The sequence below is a fragment of the Panthera pardus genome, unplaced genomic scaffold (assembly GCF_024362965.1).
Source record: "Panthera pardus isolate Hobbes unplaced genomic scaffold, ASM2436296v1 HiC_scaffold_19, whole genome shotgun sequence".
Classification (NCBI taxonomy): domain Eukaryota; kingdom Metazoa; phylum Chordata; class Mammalia; order Carnivora; family Felidae; genus Panthera; species Panthera pardus.
This window is the reverse complement of record NW_026526754.1, coordinates 5,633,934-5,653,705: the sequence shown is the minus strand read 5'-3', so window position 1 is coordinate 5,653,705 and position 19,772 is coordinate 5,633,934.

Sequence of the window (19,772 nt, the reverse complement as noted above, 5' to 3'; positions counted from 1 at the left end):
TCCAGGTGTGGTATCATTTAGATGCAACAAAATGCCATTTTTGCAATATTTCCACGGAGTGAATCCTGACCCTTGTGAGGGTAATTGGCCATTGCAGTGTGGCAGGCTGGGGCCACTGAACACAGCCACCTAAACTCATGTTACCCTGAGTCACATGATTCCTACTACGCCCACCATACAACTTAAATGTAGAGTTCTTCCTGTAAGGTGTAACAGTTTTCTATTATTGCTGTAATACACTATGACAAACATGATGGCTTCAAACAACACAAATTTATTATTCTACAGTTTTGTAGGGTAGATGTCTGACATAGATCTAGCTGGTATAAAAGTAAGGTGTCAGCAAGGCAGTGTCCTTCTGGAGGCTGTAAGAAAGAATCTGTTTCCTTTGACTTTTCCAGCTTCTAGAAGCTTCTCACATTCTTTGGCTCATGGCTCTCTTCCTGCATCTTCAAAGACAGCTATGTTACATCCCTCTGACAATTCCATAGTCTCATCTCCCCCTGAGCACAGCCAGCAAAGGCTTTCCACTTATAAGAGCTCTGTGATAGTTTGGACCCACATGCATGACGTTGGATGATCTCGCTCTCTCGAAGTCCTTAACCACATCTGCAGAGTCCCTTTTGCTATGTAAGGTAACATATTCACGGTTTCCTGGAATTGGGATGTGGACATCTTGTGGGGCAGGAATGTTTTGTTCTGCCTACTGGTCTTAGTTCAGGCAAAATGCCACAGACTGGGTGGCTTATAAACAATGGAAATTTACTTCTCACAGTTCTGGAGGCTGAAAGTCCGAGATCAGGGTGCCAGTATGGTCAGGTTTTGTTGAGGGTCCTCTTCTGGGTTGCAGATTGCTGACTTCTCCTTAGACCCTCACATGACAGAGAGCAGAGAGAGAGGAGCAGCAAGCTCTCAAGTGATCCTTTAGAGGGCACTAATCCCATTCATGAGGGTTCCACCCCCATTACTTCATCCAATCCTAAGTACCTCCCCAAAGCCCTAGCTCCCAATACCATCACATTGTGGGGTGTGGTTTCAATGTGTGAATTTTGGAGAGACACAAACATTCAGTCTGTAACACTACCACAGGAGGTGAAGTCCATTAAGAAGGAAAAAAGAGGCATTCTATATTTAAGGTAGATTCGTGGTGTAAAGTCATCAAGTTTTGGACCTGAGCAAGACTTATGATCTCCTAAGATCTCATGTACTGGAGTACTAAATTATATAGAAGAAAAATCATGGACTTGATTTAAATCTGAAACTCCTTTCTGTGTGGCTTTAGAAGAATGGCCCCAACTCCATGAGTGACACCTCAAAGAATGGCACCACTCCAGTCCTCCTTAGAGTGGGGTAATAAGCCTGCTTATGGAAAACTCCTAGTATAGTAGGAGTCTAGAAAATATGAAGCAGTTCCTCACTCAGTCAAGAGACTTCCATTCTCCTCTGAACTTCCCTGGACTATAGGCCAGTCTGACGCTACATTTCTGCATATACCCTTATGCCCTCCCTAATTTCCTGGAGAAGGGATAACATTGAGGATTTAGATTACCCTGACCCAATGACTCAAATCTGCACATACCCTGAAATCAAGGTTTATTTAGGTTTCTGCCTATCCAAAATCTCAAAATTGCCATGTCCAAAATCAAACTCATGATTCTTCCCAAACTACCTGCCCAACCTGGTCTCCTTCTGGGACCTACTAAGACTCCTATCACAGTTAATGGCACTGGCAGTTACGTTTGTCTCTCATAGGCCATCTGCCTCCTACATAATTGTGGAATTCTTCCACTTATTCAGCACCCTCCTGGTCTGAGCAGCAATCCTCACCTGTTACCTTTGGTGGCCACCTAAATGGTGTCTCCACACTACCTCTCACTCTTGTCAACCCATTTTCCAGAAAAAATCCAGAATGATTTTTTTTTTCAAAATAACGACCTAGTTGTGTCATCTCCTCTGATTAAAAACAAAATTCAATACCTCTTCATGTTGGCTGGCCATGCTTGATCTGGGCATGCCCTGGAGTCACCTTCAGTGAGCATCCCTTCATTCAGTGCCTTCAGCCATACAGAATGTGGTGTGTAGCTCACAGAATGCCCCGTGTCCCTGCTAAGAGAAGCTGTTTGCGCACCTCTGTCTAACGTCCTCCTCCACTACCCTCATCCTCTGCCAACCGTCTTTATCTAAGGGGCACAACTTTGTCTTCAGGTTTTGATATCTGGAAAGTCTCCTTATTGAAGTCTTTCTTCAAACCCCTAAGCAGGATCAGATTTTGTTGTCCTTCATGCAGTCTGTGATTGTGTTCCCATGCGGGTGAGGCAATCTGTCTGCTTAGGATTGTATCTTCTGTACATAATACAGGTGTGGCAGGCAGAGGCCCTCACATCTGTGTTACTATGTATTGTTTGCGTAATAGATGCATGAAATCTATAGTTTCAACTAAAGTTGCCCTATTTCACCTTCACATATATTATTGCATATATATAGTACTGCAGAAGCTTAGTAATTTGCTTCCTTTTGCACAGGCTTCTCTCTCTCTCTCTCTCTCTCTCTCTCTCTCTCTCTCTCTCTCTCTCCCCACAGTGCCACTAGAATGCACTCTCAAATGCAAAAATCTGATGATGCTACTATGCATATATTGGGTATGGTTTCCCATCACCTATCGAGAGTATCCTAATATCCCTTGGCTTCATTGATAGCATTGCCTACCTGACTGTCCTCCTTTCTCCTCCATATACCCATAATTGTGGCCAATCTGAGCTGGTCACTGTTGCTGGGATTTGATGCTGTACCTCTCAATCTCACCTTTCCCTTTGCTGCCTTAGTTGCCTTTCTTTCCCGCTCTGCATGCCCCTGGCGTACCCACAGGCTGAGCCCACAAACCGACTCTGCTAGTAGGCTGTTTTCATCTTCCCCAGTTGGTCATCCTCTTTCCAGCCCACAAATTCTCACATCTCTCTCCACCACTCACACAGGGCAGCAGGATTAGAGCTGTAACATTCACACGTCTCATTCATGCAGATCTTCCAGCCAGTTAATACATGTTCACCGAGCTTCTAGAGCTTCTATTATATAGCAGGCACTATGGATATAAGGAAAGATGCACATAATTCCTGCCCTCAAGGAGCCTACACTTTAGCAAGCAATAGATAGGCAAGTAGTAACTGAACATAGTCTTCAAAGTATTACGATCAGCCCAAATTTTCTATAAACCCTAGAAGAAAAAACTCACTCATATCTTTGACATCTCTCTCACTTATGTATACCTTAGTGAAGAAGTGTTGTCCAAATAATAATCAAACCCTCAGGGGCTTGTGGTAAGAAATGTGACTCTCTCTGTGTCTAAATGCAACAAGATGTAGCAAAGACCATAGCATTTTATAAGGTCCTGCATTTTAGAAGTATTTCTGCATCAAGAATGGAGCCAGACTCAGTCCCTGCAGGCCCATTCCATATCTGTCATTAATAGCCAAATAACTACACTCTTTACTCAGAATAATGAGCAGCGATGTTGACTGCCATCCTAACACGACAGCCAAAACCATTCTGAGAGGCATTTTGAAAATATTGCCTTAATGCAGTGTTGTCTTAATCAGATACTTCTTTATCGATTACTTATGGTTAAAAAAAAATGATGTTTGTATAACTGCCCCTAAGGAGAGGTGTTAGCCGTGGCAGCTTGATTATGCTTTTGTCCAAGTCAACCGTGATGACCCAGATCCTGCTGGAATCATATTTAGAGAAAGAATGCAAAAATATGATTGACAAATTTGATCATATATATGCACTTCAAAATATTAAATAAGTTTTTGCAAGGCAAAAATGAGAAAAACTATTTACAGCAAATGTGAGAGATGAGACAGTATATTTATTTCTTATATTTTCTAAATATTTGCCTCCCTAACTTTGATTCTCCTGTTTCATCTACCGAGACTGCTCTCTCCACACTGTTTCTGAGGCAGGCACATGGCATCCTCAGCTCATCCCCCACCATGTCCACACCAGTCTTCTCAAGCTCATTATAGCCTGCACTGTAATATCTTGTGAATTCAAAACAGGCAATGGTCAGGTCCTTCCCTGCTCTCTGTCCCACAACATGCTTGCTGTAGGTGTGTGTCTAATGAAGAAAGATTTCACGCCGCTTGGTTAGAAAACTAATAACTAAGTTGTAAAAGAAGAGAAGATATCAATACTCCCCACAATATATAACACAATATCATGGTAAACATTGGAAATACAATATTTAAAGTTATTAATAAAAATTGTAATGGAAACACACTTATCACTACTAAATAAACATGGTCTAAAATGAAAATGCCAAATGCTGTAGAACTCGTGGTAAAACTGGGGTGGATCACCACTGCAGTAGCATGATGATGTGTATAGAGTTTTATTTATGCTAGGGAAGCAGTTGGAAATGAATTAGTGAATTGTGGTGTATCAATTCAATAGAAAACTCCACAACAATTACAAATGATCGTTATGAAGACTATTCTCACATGAAACTGTTTATGAAACTGTATATTTCATAATACACAAGAGTTGTAAAGAAGACAGAAACAGTTTGATTTTGGATATCACACTATGGGTGAATTTTTAATATGTTTTATGTTTATTATTGTGTTGTACTGCTTTAAGAGCATAAAAATTGATCATCTCTTTTAGGGCTATGTTCTAAAGTTCCATATTAAACTACAAATGATCTCTAACAATTTCATTTTTGCATGGTACTGTGACTCAACACAGTTTTTTAATTTTGAAAATATCCCTTTCACCTCCTCACATAAATACTGTATGTATGTGGTTATGAATCTGTGTGACTACGACTAGTTTATTGTATTTACATAAAGCATAAGAAGTTACAGGTGGATTCCAATAAAGATGGGAGATTGAAGATTTACATATATTTTCTTTCCTTCTCCAAATCCAATTAAAATGACAATAAAGGGTTTCTTTAAAAGGCATAAATAAGAAACAGAGAAAGAAATATGTGACAACCTCCACAAAATTTTGGAAGGTGGAAAGCAGGTGGATAAATACTAATAGGCTTGGTAGTACTGAGAAAAGTATCAAGCTGGTAACAGGGAAAATTGAGAGGTAACCCAAGTTCGACCAAGTAGACCAAGCTAATGGATCAGGATTAGACAACATGTTTGAAAGTAAAGGTGAAGACAGTGCTTTTAAGGAGTAGGACCACTGTTAAACGTGTGCTTGAGAAACAGTTCGATTTCCAGATTGCTTCCCCCACCCTGCTGGGCAACTTTCTCTCCCACATGACAGCATAAGATTTGAGTTTTATTCTCTATAGAATACAAAGCAAAGGGTCTTCTGTGTAAAATAAGGAACCTTATAAAATATAAGAACTTACAAAGTAAATGAGTATGTTTGCCTTTTAGAGCCAGCACCCAGCGCCTGGGGTGAAATGTTGGAAGGTGAGGTGGACCCAGAAGGAAGGGAAAACAGCCAACTCGTGAAAACTGGGTAAGAGGTCCTTTGGATAGGGAAGCACTGGGGAGGTATTTTTTGGGAGACATAGATCACAGGCCTTTGTAAGTGATTGGTTGCAGAGGAGGAATAGAGAGGAGTAAGTCAAGGACAATCCCCAGAGCACTGGATGACTTCTGTATGGTCTCTCCCTTTTTCTCTCTCCTTCCCCCTAATTATTTTAATTGTCTCAACATTTTTGTGATAAGCCCTGGTAGCTCAACTCTTTGGAAAGGAAGTAGAAAAAGCCTGCCTCTGCAATCATTTCCCCATCCTGCCTCTACTCCAAGCTCCATAGCAGGGGTGGGTTTTAAGGAGAGAGTAGGGAGAGAGAGAGTAGACTATCATTTTGGATGAAGTGCTCTTAAACCAGGTGGTAGGAGCTTTACTGCACACATAAATGCAAAATTATGGCTTTATCTGTGCAAAGTAGCCATTCCTACTATGTGCTATCTGGAGCAATGATTCCCTTTGTCTTTGCTCTTCAAGTCATTTGGAGAATAACAACTCACCCTAGCATCAAACCTGCCCCCAGTATACTTCTCCATCCGTGTTGTGGATAGTTCCTCTTGGATAATATTGTTGAAGGGCACAGGGAGAGAGAAAGATCAAGTGAATTCTTGCTTGCCTTAATCTGGGCAACACTTCTTTTAAGTGGCATTTACTGGTATTTGACAGTAGAATGAGACACATTTTAATGTCATGTAACCTTTTAAAAACACCATTTTCTATATTTTTATACGTCTTTCAGTAATTGCAGATGGAATCAAGAAATGAAGACACTGACCTTAACGATGGCTGAGTATGGCACCTGGACTCAGTTTAGCCATCACAAAGATAACAGATCTTTACTGTGACCAGTTTCTGGAAGCCACATGCAATTGAGCCTTAAACAAAGAGAAAAGATCCCTTTTCATTGTGGCCAGGGAACAACTGCAGAATATCTGCATGGCTAATGCTGCCACATCTGTTTTTAGGAGAACAGCTGGTAGCTCGATGGCTTTCTTTCTTTAAAACGAAAAAAGTGCCTCTTGCTCTGAAGTTTTAGCAGGAAGTTGCTGCTTCGAGTCATGTCACATATTTTACGGTGCTAAACTTTGCCGTAGGAGTTGAGAAACAAAAATGAAAGAAAATTGATGCACTATATGAACTGGTGGCAGTGAACGGAAAGTAATGGGTGGGCATAAAACTCAGCATCTACTGAGAGTGAAGGGTGCGCAGTCCCCATTGACATTCGGAACTTGAACATTAGAACCATTTCAGATGCCTGGAGGAACAATAACGCTCAGCACAGGGTTTATCGGTGGTGGTATGATGTGATCATGGGTTTCTGGTGCAGTTTCAGGGGAATGGAGTGTGGAAGAGAATGAACTCAGATGAAAAGGTTTTGACTCTGAAAGAAGATCAGAAATGATGTGACAGATTCCTCAGAAATGAGAAACAAAAGTCAGCTACGATACTTTCCACATGGTCACAGGCATGAATGTGACAACATGTATCTGCCTTTAATAGTAAGAGGAGAAATAACTGTTCCATGGTTTCAAAGGGAGACAGTACACCTGAGGAATTAATTAAAAAGTATCAATATAATTTACATGTAAAGAGTGTTTACAAATAATTAAGAAAACATCCTAATGATACATAAAGAACTGACAGAAATACTGAACACTATACAAGAGGAAATCCACCACTAAATAAACATTTAAAAGGTTTGGCCTGAGTAATAAACAAAGACTGCTAAGTAGAACAACCATGAGTTATCACTTTGCATCTGTTATTTTGATAGAAAATGATAACACAAAACGTGTGTTGGAATGGCCATGCTTTTGTATTGCTGATGGCAATTAATTTTTATAAATCTCTTTTTGGGAGGAATTTGTCAAGAGCTATAAATACATTCCTATGTGGTAATCAACATCTGGGAGTCCTTCCTGGATTTAATAATCCAAAATGCAGGAGGAGGTGCATGAATGAAAATTGCTAATTTATGTGTGTGTTTATTGCTTTTAAAGTTTAAAGTTGGAGGCAGCCTTAATATCCAACACAGAACAGGTTAAGTAAATGGTGACATATCCATTGCCTAGACAAATTACTGAACATTCTAATGCTGACAACTTTGTAGCAACATGAAAAGTATTCATAATATCTAATTAGGTAGAAAATAAATAAAAATATTTAATGGGAACTATACTGTGATTACAGACTTAAAAAATAATAGCTAAGATTTATACAGTATTCTTTATTGCCAGCCAATTTATTGAGCACTTTGCATTGACTATCCTACTGAATCTTCATAACAGCCCCATGAGGTTTGTTAGCATCCCATTTACAGAGGAGCCAACTTTGACTTGGAGGGATTAAGTAATTTGCCTAAGGTGACAGAGGGAGAAAGGAGACTTAGGTATTCTCGTCTTAGCTCTGGAGTTCTTAACCAATACTCCGTATCACCTTTCTGTGAGAAAAGAAGAAAGAACTGTACAAGAACATGAAAAAATTAAAATAACTATATTCAACCGGTGGAACTGTCACCCAAATTTCCTAGGTATTAGATCTTCATTCTAGCAATACACATCATTCTTTAAAATCCATATTTCTGATGAAAAGAAGATGGAACCAAATGATTGCACTAAATGGACATTAGGAAGGGAAATGGCATCTTGGTCTCATTCATTCTTCCCCAAGTGTTGGGGGAAAAGAAACTCTAGCTGTCAGTTTCAACCATATGTTACAGTGCAGAGGGATGTGCAGCTAGCTACCCTACTGCAGGGATCTCAATTTCAGCACTATGACCTTGTTTTAAAAACAGTTTATTCATTTTTGAGAGAGAGAGAGAGAGAGAGAGAGAGAGAGAGAGAGAGAGAGAAAGAAAGAAAGAAAGAAAGAAAGAAAGAAAGAAAGGGAGTGGGGGAAGGGCAGAGAGAGAGGGAGACACAGAATCCAAAGCAGGCTCCAGGCTCTGAGCTGTCAGCACAGAGCCCAATGTGGGGCTTGAACCCATGAATCGCAAGATCATTAATTGAACTGAAGTTGGATGCTTAACAAACTGAGCCACCCAGGCACCCCAACACTATGAAATTTTGAATTGGAAAATTCCAATTTGTGGGGGTGTCCTAGCCTGTGACTTGTAGGATGTCTAGTAGCACACAAGCCTCTATCCATTAAATATCAGTAAATATCAGTAGCACACTCCCTCCAATTTGTAACAACCAAAAATACCTCCAGACTTTGCCAAATGTCTCCTTGGGGGCAAAACTGTCCCTGACTGAGAAGCACTGCCCTAGGGATTCATTACCTTTCACTTAGCCTCTATGGTCTCCACATGGACTTTTGATATTAGTATAGTTAACTAGAGTGGTTTTCCTATTGAAAAGAGGACATCCAATCAGTTAACACAAAGATAACCCTTAGAACAAGGATATTTCTGTTTCTTAATGAAAGTTGACCACCTGACATTCATATGGATCAAGTAGCCTAATGGGAATTTCTCACTTTTAGGTTCATTCTTCAGAGACAGTATGGCACACTACACAGCACTTGGAACCTGGCATCAGGTGAACCATGTTTTTGCATTTACTAGGTGGAAGTAGTCTTCTTTGAACCTCAATTTTATCATCTCAAAATGAGAATGAAAATAGCAACTTTGATGGATTATAGGATTAGAAAACAAAGTATGCAAAATCCTTAAGAAATTTTAGGGTAACCCCAATGAGTTTACAAGGTGGAATGGGAAGGACACAGAGATATATAAACATAAAGGCCATTCTGGGTGAGAGGGTCTGAGGATTTCCCTGCTTCAGATTAGGTCAGCTTTTCCCAGCAGATGTTTCCTTAGCTAGCTCCCAGTACCTCTCTCAGCATCACACTCATAATGGTTTAAGTGACTTTCCATCAAGACTCGAGGTTTCAAGGGCAAGGACTCTTGTTGCAACATCTCTAGTATCTGGCACTATGTCTGGCTTACATTAGGCACTGAAAAAAATTTTTTTAGAATAATCAAGTGATGGGGCACCTGGGTAGCTCAGTCAGTTGCATGTCTGACTCTTGATTTCAGCTCAGGTCATTCAGGTCATGATCTCACGGTCTGTGGGATCAAGCCCCGCGAAGGGCTCTGTGCTGGCAGTGCGGAGCCTGCTTGGGATTCTCTCTCTTTGTGTCTTTCTCTCTCTGTCTCTGTCTCTCTCTCTCTCTCTGTCCCCCTCCTTCTCTCTCTGTCTCAAAATAAATAAATAAACTTAAAAAAAAGAATTAGAATAATCAAGTGAAGACATAACTGTTGAATGTACAGGGTATGGTAAAAAGAAGAGAGGCGAGAGTAATTAATTCTACTAAATAAGGGGCAGAAAATGCAGTCAAGAAAAAGGTTACATTTGTGTTGTGTCTTGAAATATGAGCAGAATTTCTTCAGGCAGAACGAAATATGAAGAATGTTCCAGGCAACAGAGAGTACATGCAATGGCCTGAGTGTGGAAAGTCTGCATCCCATGTTAAATGGTTTGGAATTCAACCTGAAAACCACAGAGGAACTCGCTGAGAGGTTTAACGTAGAACTGTCACTCTCAAATTCATAAATGCTACCATGTGGTCTCTGATTATTTTTTTATAAAGAGTTTTTAAATATAGAAAATATCAAGCATATATAAGAGTAGGAGGAATAATATAATAAACCCCCACGTATCCATCACTTAGTTTCAAAATACATTAGCTCATAGCAATCTTTACCTCATTTATATCCCTACCCACCTTCCCTACCCTAATTAACTTTGAAGCAGGTTCCAGACAATTTATTTCATGTGTAAATATCTTATTATGTATCTCTAAAAGTAAAGAACTATGACTTCAGCACAACCATAATACCATTATCAAACTCTTCTCCCCTCCTCCCTCTCTCTCTCTCTCTCCCTCCATCATTCACTATCTTCTTTCTTCTTCTATTTCTGTCTCTTTCTCTAATTCTTCAATTTATTTGATGAAGAAACCAAATCCTTCTGTCATACAGAATTTGCCACATTCTAGATTTTGTTGATTTTATCACTATGATGTCGTTGAACATTTTCTACATTTCTCTAAGTTGGAAGTTAGATCCAGAAGCTTGATGAGATTCAGATTTGGTTTTTACTTATTTGATATATATAATATAAATATATATTTTTTACAAGACAACTTCACAGGGAATATTCTACAAAGAGAAATTGTTCCTTATAGATTACTGAGATACAGTTTATACAGGAAAGGCTTTATTCCTTTCCTTTATTTACCAATATGCAGAATAAATCGATAGGTTCCCTAACATCATCCAAAAGTAATCAAGGTGTTGTGTATCTTAAATATAATTACAACCTCAAGGACGAACCTAAGTTTATTTGGTATATTTCATTCCACTGCAGTTATTATCCTTATTGTCTTTGACTAGTGGAGTCAATTTGACTCCTGAGTTGTTTTGCCATGACAGGCTGACTAGAAGTCTTTGAGAGCTCCCTTGTTTTGTGGTATGATAAGGTGATTCAGACTTCATCTTTTACCAAGAATCTTTCTTGTTTTTTTTTTAATGGAAAATAGTATTTAGAGACCACACTCAGTATACCTAACAACATCATTGTATGTAGCTGACCATTGTTTCAATTTCTTTGAAAATAACATAACTAAGATATGTGTTGCTTTATGGGTGAAATACACCATGAATTTTAATTTAGGACTGCAAAGTTTTTACTTAATTTCTTCAACAATACATCTTTATCTTCTTACTTTTATGTTGAAACTCCTGGTTCCCAGTATCATTATATCCTTAATTTCCCCACCATATGCAAGAGTCTCATAATATGGTTACCAACATTACCACAAAATAAGATTACCAAAAAGAACCAAAGATGTTTTGGAGTTAACCTCATATGTCTTATTAGAGATGTACAGTTAAATCACTGTGTTTTAAAGTTACTGAAATTACTCCTTTCTATGCTAATGTTAACAACTTAATACACCAATAGTATTAAGTTGTCTTACTTTAATTTGTTTCACTTTTCATATCACTTTTAGAAAGGCCTTTCTAAGAGTTAATTTTGTTTTATAATTATTAAGATAATGATATGCTTCAAGAGTCAGGCTATACAGCAAGACATGTTCAATCCAGACAGAGTTTAGATTTATTGCTGGGTCTTCTCTCCTCTTTATCCCCTTGTGTAGCTTTTTCAAAAAATCTGATCAAACTATGCATGTATCTGTATTTGTATCTCTTCCTTTTCTTATATACTATGCACCTTTTGGTTACCTTGCTTTTTCACTTTAAAGTACATTTTATATATCATATATTTCTCATACTGGCATTACACCTGCATTATATGGATACATATTAGTGTTCAAAGTCCAACCTTTACTGTGATTTACCCCCATCCTTTTCTATTATAAATAATGCTGCAAAAATTGTTATTTTTTTAGGGCACCTGGGTGGCTTAGTCAGTTAAGTGTCCAACTCCTGATTTCAGCTCAGGTCATGATCTCACAGTTTGTGAGTTTGAGCCCCACATTGGGCTCTGTGCTGACATTGTGGAGCCTGCTTGAGATTCTCTCTCTCCCTCTCCCCCAGCCCCTCCCCTGTTTGTGCACTCTCTCTCCAAATAAATAAATAAACTTAAAAAAATCGGTCTTTTGCATATTTTTTGGCTTATGTTTTTGTCTGTGTATCTTGGAGACAGACACTCAGGAGTGGAGTTGCTGGGTTGATGTTAAATGGTTAGTAATTCTGCCAGACATTGCCAAGCTCTCCTCCATACCAGTTACACACTGCTGCATTTCCTCCAACAATGCAGAAGAATGCCTATTTCTCCACAGAGGTGCCAATAGACAATGTTATCATTCGGAACTCTGACAACAGATAGGTGAGAGATTGTATCTCATTGTAGTTTTATTTTGCATTTCTGTGATCAAGGTCAAGCATCTTTTCACATATTTATGGAACTTTCCATTTCTTTTTCTTTTTTTTTTCTTTGTGAACTGCCTCATTATATTTCTTGCCCATATTTCTAAAGAATTGTTATTTTTATTCTCTATTTTTAAAATATTGTTTCTCTATAAGGGATATCAATCCTGCTTGTGTGATTTCAGGTGCAAATATTTTTTTCTAATTGGTCATTTGATTTGTGACTATCTTTTAAAACAAATCTATACAGGCATTTGCAATTTCTAAGCCAAGTTTATGTTACAGATTTCATACTGATGTGTTGAAAGCCTACAACATAGTCGTCTTAAATCCTTGAAAAATAAGAGGTTCCTATAGAGGTTATTGCATCACCTGGAGCCAGATAAATTATTTCAAACATTATTTAAGTTTTCTACCATTTGCAAGGTATTTCTAAGACAAAGAGCATAGAGAAAGCAGAATTTTATGATTCCCCAACCACTATTTTGCTTGGATACCATCAAAAATATAGTGATTTACAATCCATACATTATTTTCAGGTCTTTTAATCATTAACATTTAAAACACCTGGAAACTGACTTTTGGTAATTAACCTTTTAAAAATGAATAGTCTATTTGCCCATGTGTTTCAAAGGTCTTGGCACATCACAATACTTCAAAAATGTTTAAAGGTAGAGCATAAAAGAGAAAAATAAAGAGGAAAAAGAGAAAGACTAAATAAATGGGGAGTGAACAATAACTAGAGAGTCAGGCCCATTTTCTCATGTAACATGACATTTTCCACCAAGATGCCTGTAGCAAAGAGGAATTTTATTTTCTAACTCTCTGAATCTTTTCCCTAAGAAAAAAGCATCAAAGAAAGTCCACAGTGAAGATATTCCTAATAAGACACTATATCAAGGTAAATATTTATGCTGGTGGTGTCCAGAAGTACAGAACATAGGGAGGAATCACTGCTTTTTAAATTGGAGTGGATATGGATTTGAGACTGGACACAGCCATCTGTTCTTGAGAAAGTTTGTCTCCCTTTGTCTGTCAAGGATTCTGGCAGTGGATTAATTATGAGAAGGACCTTGCCGAGCCTGGGAAGGTGAAAGGGAGGACAACCAATGATTCATCGAATCTTTGCTCATTAGAGTTATAGAAGAATATTATAGAAGAATATTATAGAAGAATATTATACAGGTTGAACTGTTATAAGTGGACAGAAAGAGATGAATTTTAAAGAACATTAAATATGAAAGAGACAGACTTATAAATTCCATATAAAGTAGAAATCTTCATTTGTAAGACATATAGATAGATATGAATACACATTTAGTATGTGAATAAATACATAGATGTGGTGAATTACTCTTTAAAAATCTAGCAGAAAGTTGTAATATTCGAGCTCAGAAGATAAAGGAATAAATACTATGTATTGGATACTACCTTATGCAAAATATTTTACATGCTTGATCTTATTTCCGTCCTTCTAAAGATCCTATAAGGGTTAGCCCATTTTATAGCTGAAGAAACAAAGACTCCACGCAGTTAAATAACTTTCCAAAGTTTACTCACAAGAGGTCAGGAAGCTAGAACCCAAAGCTGAGTCTCCAGCCTTTCATTATTTTTTTTTCCACTATACCAGCTGACTTGAAAATATATTGATGGTTTCCCACACTACTGCAATGGATTTGTGTCTCAAATCCATTAGTTCTCAACAAAGAGCCACAAGACACTAAGAATCCAGACCAAGTTCTATTTTTCATTAAGTGGAGTTATGAGAATCAACAAGAAATATTGCTAACGTAAAACACAATGCACCCTTCTTCTCAGGAATGAGTTAGAAATCCAAGGAAAAACCTAACGGAGCCACAACTAATAACTAGATATTCTTTTGGCCGAAGCAAGAATACAAGGATTACTTACTATTGATGCTCTTATTTATGGTGTGGAGGCAGAGCCTGGAGAAGTCTTGGATCTTTTATTGGAATAGTACATAATTAGCCTGTAAGAGACAGATCTCTTGTTTGTAAGAAAAATTACTTGGATTACCTTATCATGACTCTATAGGGATCTTGGAAATATGATCTTAATATTATTGTAAAATGAAGATGTAAGTTGAGGATACTCCATTATGTTGTAAAGTCTCCTTCTACATTACTCAAAGTATTTTGTGAACAGTAACTGAATTATTTAAGAATTGAACGAAATCCCGTCTCCATCTATTCTCTAACAAATGATCTTATCCAATGTTTAAAAAAATCTTTGGATACAGATTAAACTAATAAAATATTTTGAACATTAAAACTGAGTAATCCTCCATGTTTCTAGATATTTTCAAGATCAAATCTGAGGTACAATTTTTGCAGGGATAAAAATAAAAATAAATCTCATTTTGACTGCAAGGTTTTTACTTGATCCCTTCAGTCTTACATCTTCATGTTCTTTCTTTCATACTGAAAATCCTGCTTCCTGACATAACTATCATTATTTCTCATTTATTTTTCCATAATACTTAACAGTCTGCATGAGAATCTCAACTCCATCTCTCTATTATTTGATTGTGTAAGAGACAGTGGCACAGTTCTGATCCTTAAAAGTAAGAGAATAATTCCCAGATATTTGGGCACAGTGTTTGGAGTTTGGACTCAGGGGACCCGCATGGGGTTCCCAGCTCTACCACTCAGGCACAGGATGAAGTCACTTAACCTCTCTGATCATCAGTGTTCTTACCTTCAGAGCTGTACCAACCACATACAATTGTGTGGATTAAGTAACATCTTTGAAGTAAAAGCAGTTAGCTGGATGTTAAGTTAGTATGGATGCTCTTGGTGAAAGGATGCATTTGTCTAGAAGTCTTTCTACAAACTATATTTCTTTAAAAATTAATGACTTAATCCTAGGCTTTACATAGGTACCTTGGTTCAAAGCTTCATGAGCATGGACACCATTTCTTTTATGCCCACCCAGAAACCGCAGTGCTTAGCACACTGCCTGGTGTAGCACAGGATCATAGCTTTTGAGTAAGGAAAAACATTAATTAATCAATCAATAATTCAGTCAATCATCAGGTATTTACTGCGTGCATATAATGCACATGTGTGTGGAACAGAAGGGAAATATATGGATGCTTTATTATTCTATTAAAAGTTCTATGGGAACAGTTACCAGTCTGGTTCTATGTCTATAGTTCTCAGGTATGGAAAGCAGTTTCTGCTCAATAAATATGGGCAGAGAGTGAATGTGTATGAGCATGAAGGATATGTGACAATAGTAGGGAGAAGGTAGATTCACAAAAACACTGTGAGAACCGCTCATCTCAATCTGGGGGCATCTCAATTTTGGAGATGCAGAGGTGGTCAAAGCTCTCATTGAAGGGCTTCACAGAGGAGGTGAGAATCAGATACATGATAAAATGAGAGGGCTTTTAGGAAGTAGAAAAGAATCAGGATAACTTTGTCCGGCAGGAATAAGCAGGAGCAGACACAGAGAAGTGGGTGCAAGCAGAGTGTGGATGGAAAGAGATGTACGACAATAGGACTACTCCACAGCATTGCTCAGAGGGGGCTTCACCACTGCTGAAGAGCTCGCTCTGTTCTGGCATGGATTGATGGATGGGTCAGCCATTTAGATTCTCTCAATCTCAGCAGTTCTGGGATGTCCTAGTTGTAGTACTTATCACAGACAGCTCTGGATATGACAGTGTCTAAGAGTTTTGAAACGTGAAAATTGCCATTTCAAACCTTTAAATTGTTTTCTGTCTCTCAGACTGAACTTTGCATTTATCATTGTAGCAGATTGTCTCTTTTTCCATGGAAATCACTTCAAGGGTCTCTTAGACACTACACTAGAATATTAAACAACGTCCCACCCAAAGACCCTAAAGAAAATGGAAACCTTGAGCCACTTGAGTGCAGGTGATTTAGGCAGAGAGTAAATCACACTGAGGTTGCACAATTCTTTTCTAATGTATTTTAGTTGTAGGGAGGGACTGGGTTTCCCTGAAAGAACTGGACATGGACATTGTCAGCCATTCTGGAAGGAGGCTGAAGGTATGACCATAGCCAATGAATAAGGGCATTAGGCTGGAGTGAAGGAAAATCATTTTCATCTCTCTGGTCCTCACTGCATTTAGGGCCTGGATCCCTGAAGAGCAGACATGCTCAGGATGCTGTTTATGTAGGAGGCCAGCTGTCCCACTGTCCAACTGCACATGGTAGCCACAAACAAGGCAAGTTGTCACTCCTGCCCGGACCACTGACATTGGTTGTGGGGGTACACTGTGGTTGACAGCATGGACTCTGAAGTCAGATGGCCTGAATTCAAATTCTAACTTGATTCTTTGCTAGTTGGGCAAATTACTTCCCCTCTCTGTGCTTCAGTTTTTTCAGTTAAGAACACTATAGAATCTGTCTACTCAGTGATGGCTACTGAGGTAATACAAAACACCCTCCTTATGGTGCTCTATTTCCTTTTATGCTCTTTAGCACATATCATAATCTGTAGGTTTTTATGCTTTTTATCGTTTTTATTTTAAATTATTTTTTAGAGAGAGAATGGGCGGGAGAGGAGCAGAGGGAGAGACAGACAGAATCTTGAGCAGGCTCCAGGCTCAGCACAGAGCACAATGCAGGGCTCAATCCCAGAACCCTGGGATCATGACCTGAGCCTAAGTCAAGAGTCAGAAGCTCAACCAACTGAGCCACCTAGGCGCCCTGCTTATTATTGTTTTTATTTACTCTTTCTCCCTATGGGAATGTAAACTACCTAAGTACAGGGATTTTTGACTAATCATTAGTATAACATTTTTTGTATCATGTATAGTAGATGCCTTCCCCACAGTAGGTGCTTAATAAATATTTCTTGACTGGATAAAGAGTGTAGAAGGCTGTTCAATCAATGTAAATGGTTATAATCATTGCTCTTTATTCTCCTTTCTCACCCAGAATGTCCATTAAAGTCTTTTACATTTGAGCCTGGTCTCTGGTATTCAGTGGTCAATACAGAGCAATCTTTTTCATGGTTGAGGCACAATGTGCTGATACCTCTCCTGTGGCTCTCTTCTGCCTGTACCATGAGAGAACCATCAGCAGTCACAGGAACCTCACATGGAATTGAGTTCTGGTTTACAGGCCAGCAAAGTCTGGACATTTATCTTATATAAAGTAAGAGGGAGAAAAGAAAAGTAATGCTACTTTATTTTTTTTCTACCAAGGATGTAGACCTTATCCGAAGAGCCTTACAAGGAGGTAAGGTCTATAGTGATCTAATGTCCCTTTGTGGCAGGCATTATGTTTCACCCTTGAGATAACAAGATAAGGGAATGATAATATTGATAACAACAAAAGTGTGACTAGTATTTATTGAGAACCCTTCTAAGCCCTTCACATGTATTATCACATTTAGTCCCAAAAAAGGAAAGTTGGGTAGTGATTAGTGATGTAGTCATTTTAGATAACAAAACCAAGGCCCAGGGAGATACATGGATATATCCATTGTCACTCAGTGAGAAAGCCACAGAGAAGAAGCATACTACATGAGCCCATGGCTCAAAAACCACAGTATTATACTGACTTTAAATCCACACATGGTTCCGACTTATGGTGGACTTATGGGGGTGACTTATGGGGGTTGGAGGAACAGCATGTAAATCAACATTCACAGAACAGTGCTTTAGGAGGTAAGGTAAGGCACCTTGAGTGGGGGAAACTGAACATGCCTATACGAAACGAAGTTTTCTAGAAGCAGTGACATCTCCTAGACAGCAAGAGGGAAGCAAAAGTATTTCATAGGGCAAGAGTGTGCCCATGGGGGAAATGAGGAGGTTCCATGGGAACAAGATGAGAAAGACGCTGCTGCTTCCAGGGGATGCTGACATGGACAACTGGCCCGTATTTAAGTTGTGGTTGCTTAAACTTTTGTGTGCATAGGGGTGCCTGGGTGGCTCAGCTGGCTGGGCGTCCGAATTAGGCTCAGGTCATGATCTCAAGGTTTGTGGGTCCAGGCCCAGCGTCACACTCTGTGTTGACAGCTAGGAGCCTGGAGCCTGCTTCAGATTCTGTGTCTCCCTCTCTCTCTGCCCCTCCCCCATTCATGCTCTGTCTCTCTGTCTCTCAAAATTAAATAAAGTTAAAAAAAAACCCTTTGGTGTGCACAGAAATCACCTTTGAAGCTATTGAAAAATGCTGTCTGCCAGGACTTATTGGGTCCAGGACAGAGCTCAGGAATCAGCGTTTTACCAAGCTCTCCAAGTGCTTCTGATAATTCTGTGGATCAAATTTTGGGAAATGTGGCTAATGATGGCTTTTAAGAAAGGATAAAATAAATAATGTGGTCACATCCCTGTTTTATAAAACCCCACTCAGTGGGCTTTGAAGGATGGCCAAGTAGAGAAGAGATGAGGCAGGGTTAGCTTAGAAGGCTGACCCCAGTAATCCAGGTATGAGAGCCAAGTGGTCCAACCTAGGCAGAGCTGAGGAGGGGGAAGTACCACAGAGCCAAGCTCAGAGCTATGGGCAGCTTACCTTGTCTGGGATTCTTCATTCAGTAGACTCGTGACCCACAGGCTGGGGCCAGAGCGGCATGACGGCCAACAACCTGCTGGAGAAAAACTCCAGGTCAACAACAGGAATGAAATATAACCTGGAATAAAATGAGGTTGACATGCAAGCACTGTATGATTCAATCAAAAATATTTTGAGAAAGGCCTGTTCACCTTTCATGACATTTTAGCTTTCAAATACCATTTGTTGGTATCTCACAGTCAGGTATCCTTGATTAACTCAGCAATGGCAATGCCAAAGTGGTGGCATCACATCATCATTTCAAGGGATGAAGTGAGTTGTAACTTATTCAACATTTACTGGGAACCTACCATGGTACATAGGGATAGAGGCAAGGGAAAAAAATGGCTCAGATTCAGCATGCCCGTTAGGGTGGGAGAAATGGAACAGAATAGCACAATTAATGCTGCAACCAGGTTCTGGGAAAGGCCCAGGTACAAGTCTACAAATGCTCAGAGGTAGGAGGGATGGCTCTTGGCTGAGATGATAATTCAGGAGGCCATGAGTCCTGGAAGAGGGACCTGGTTGAACATGCAGAAATGAGATGGCAAAGGGATTTTAGGCTGAGGAAATAGTTTTAAGGGCATGACTAGAGATAGATAAATGAGGAAGGAAAACACTGGGCAGAGAAGCTCATGTAAACTGAAGCTTAGGGTTCAGAAATGGGTGAAGGATTGGAAACAAGCAAACTCGATTAACTGAGCACTTACCATGTACTGGAAGTGCTCTAAGTCCTTGAGTGTATTGACTCCGAATCTTACGGCAACCCTATGGGGTGGCTCTTAAGCCCACTATACAGAAGGGCTGAAGGTCCGTGAATATTGTACTAATGA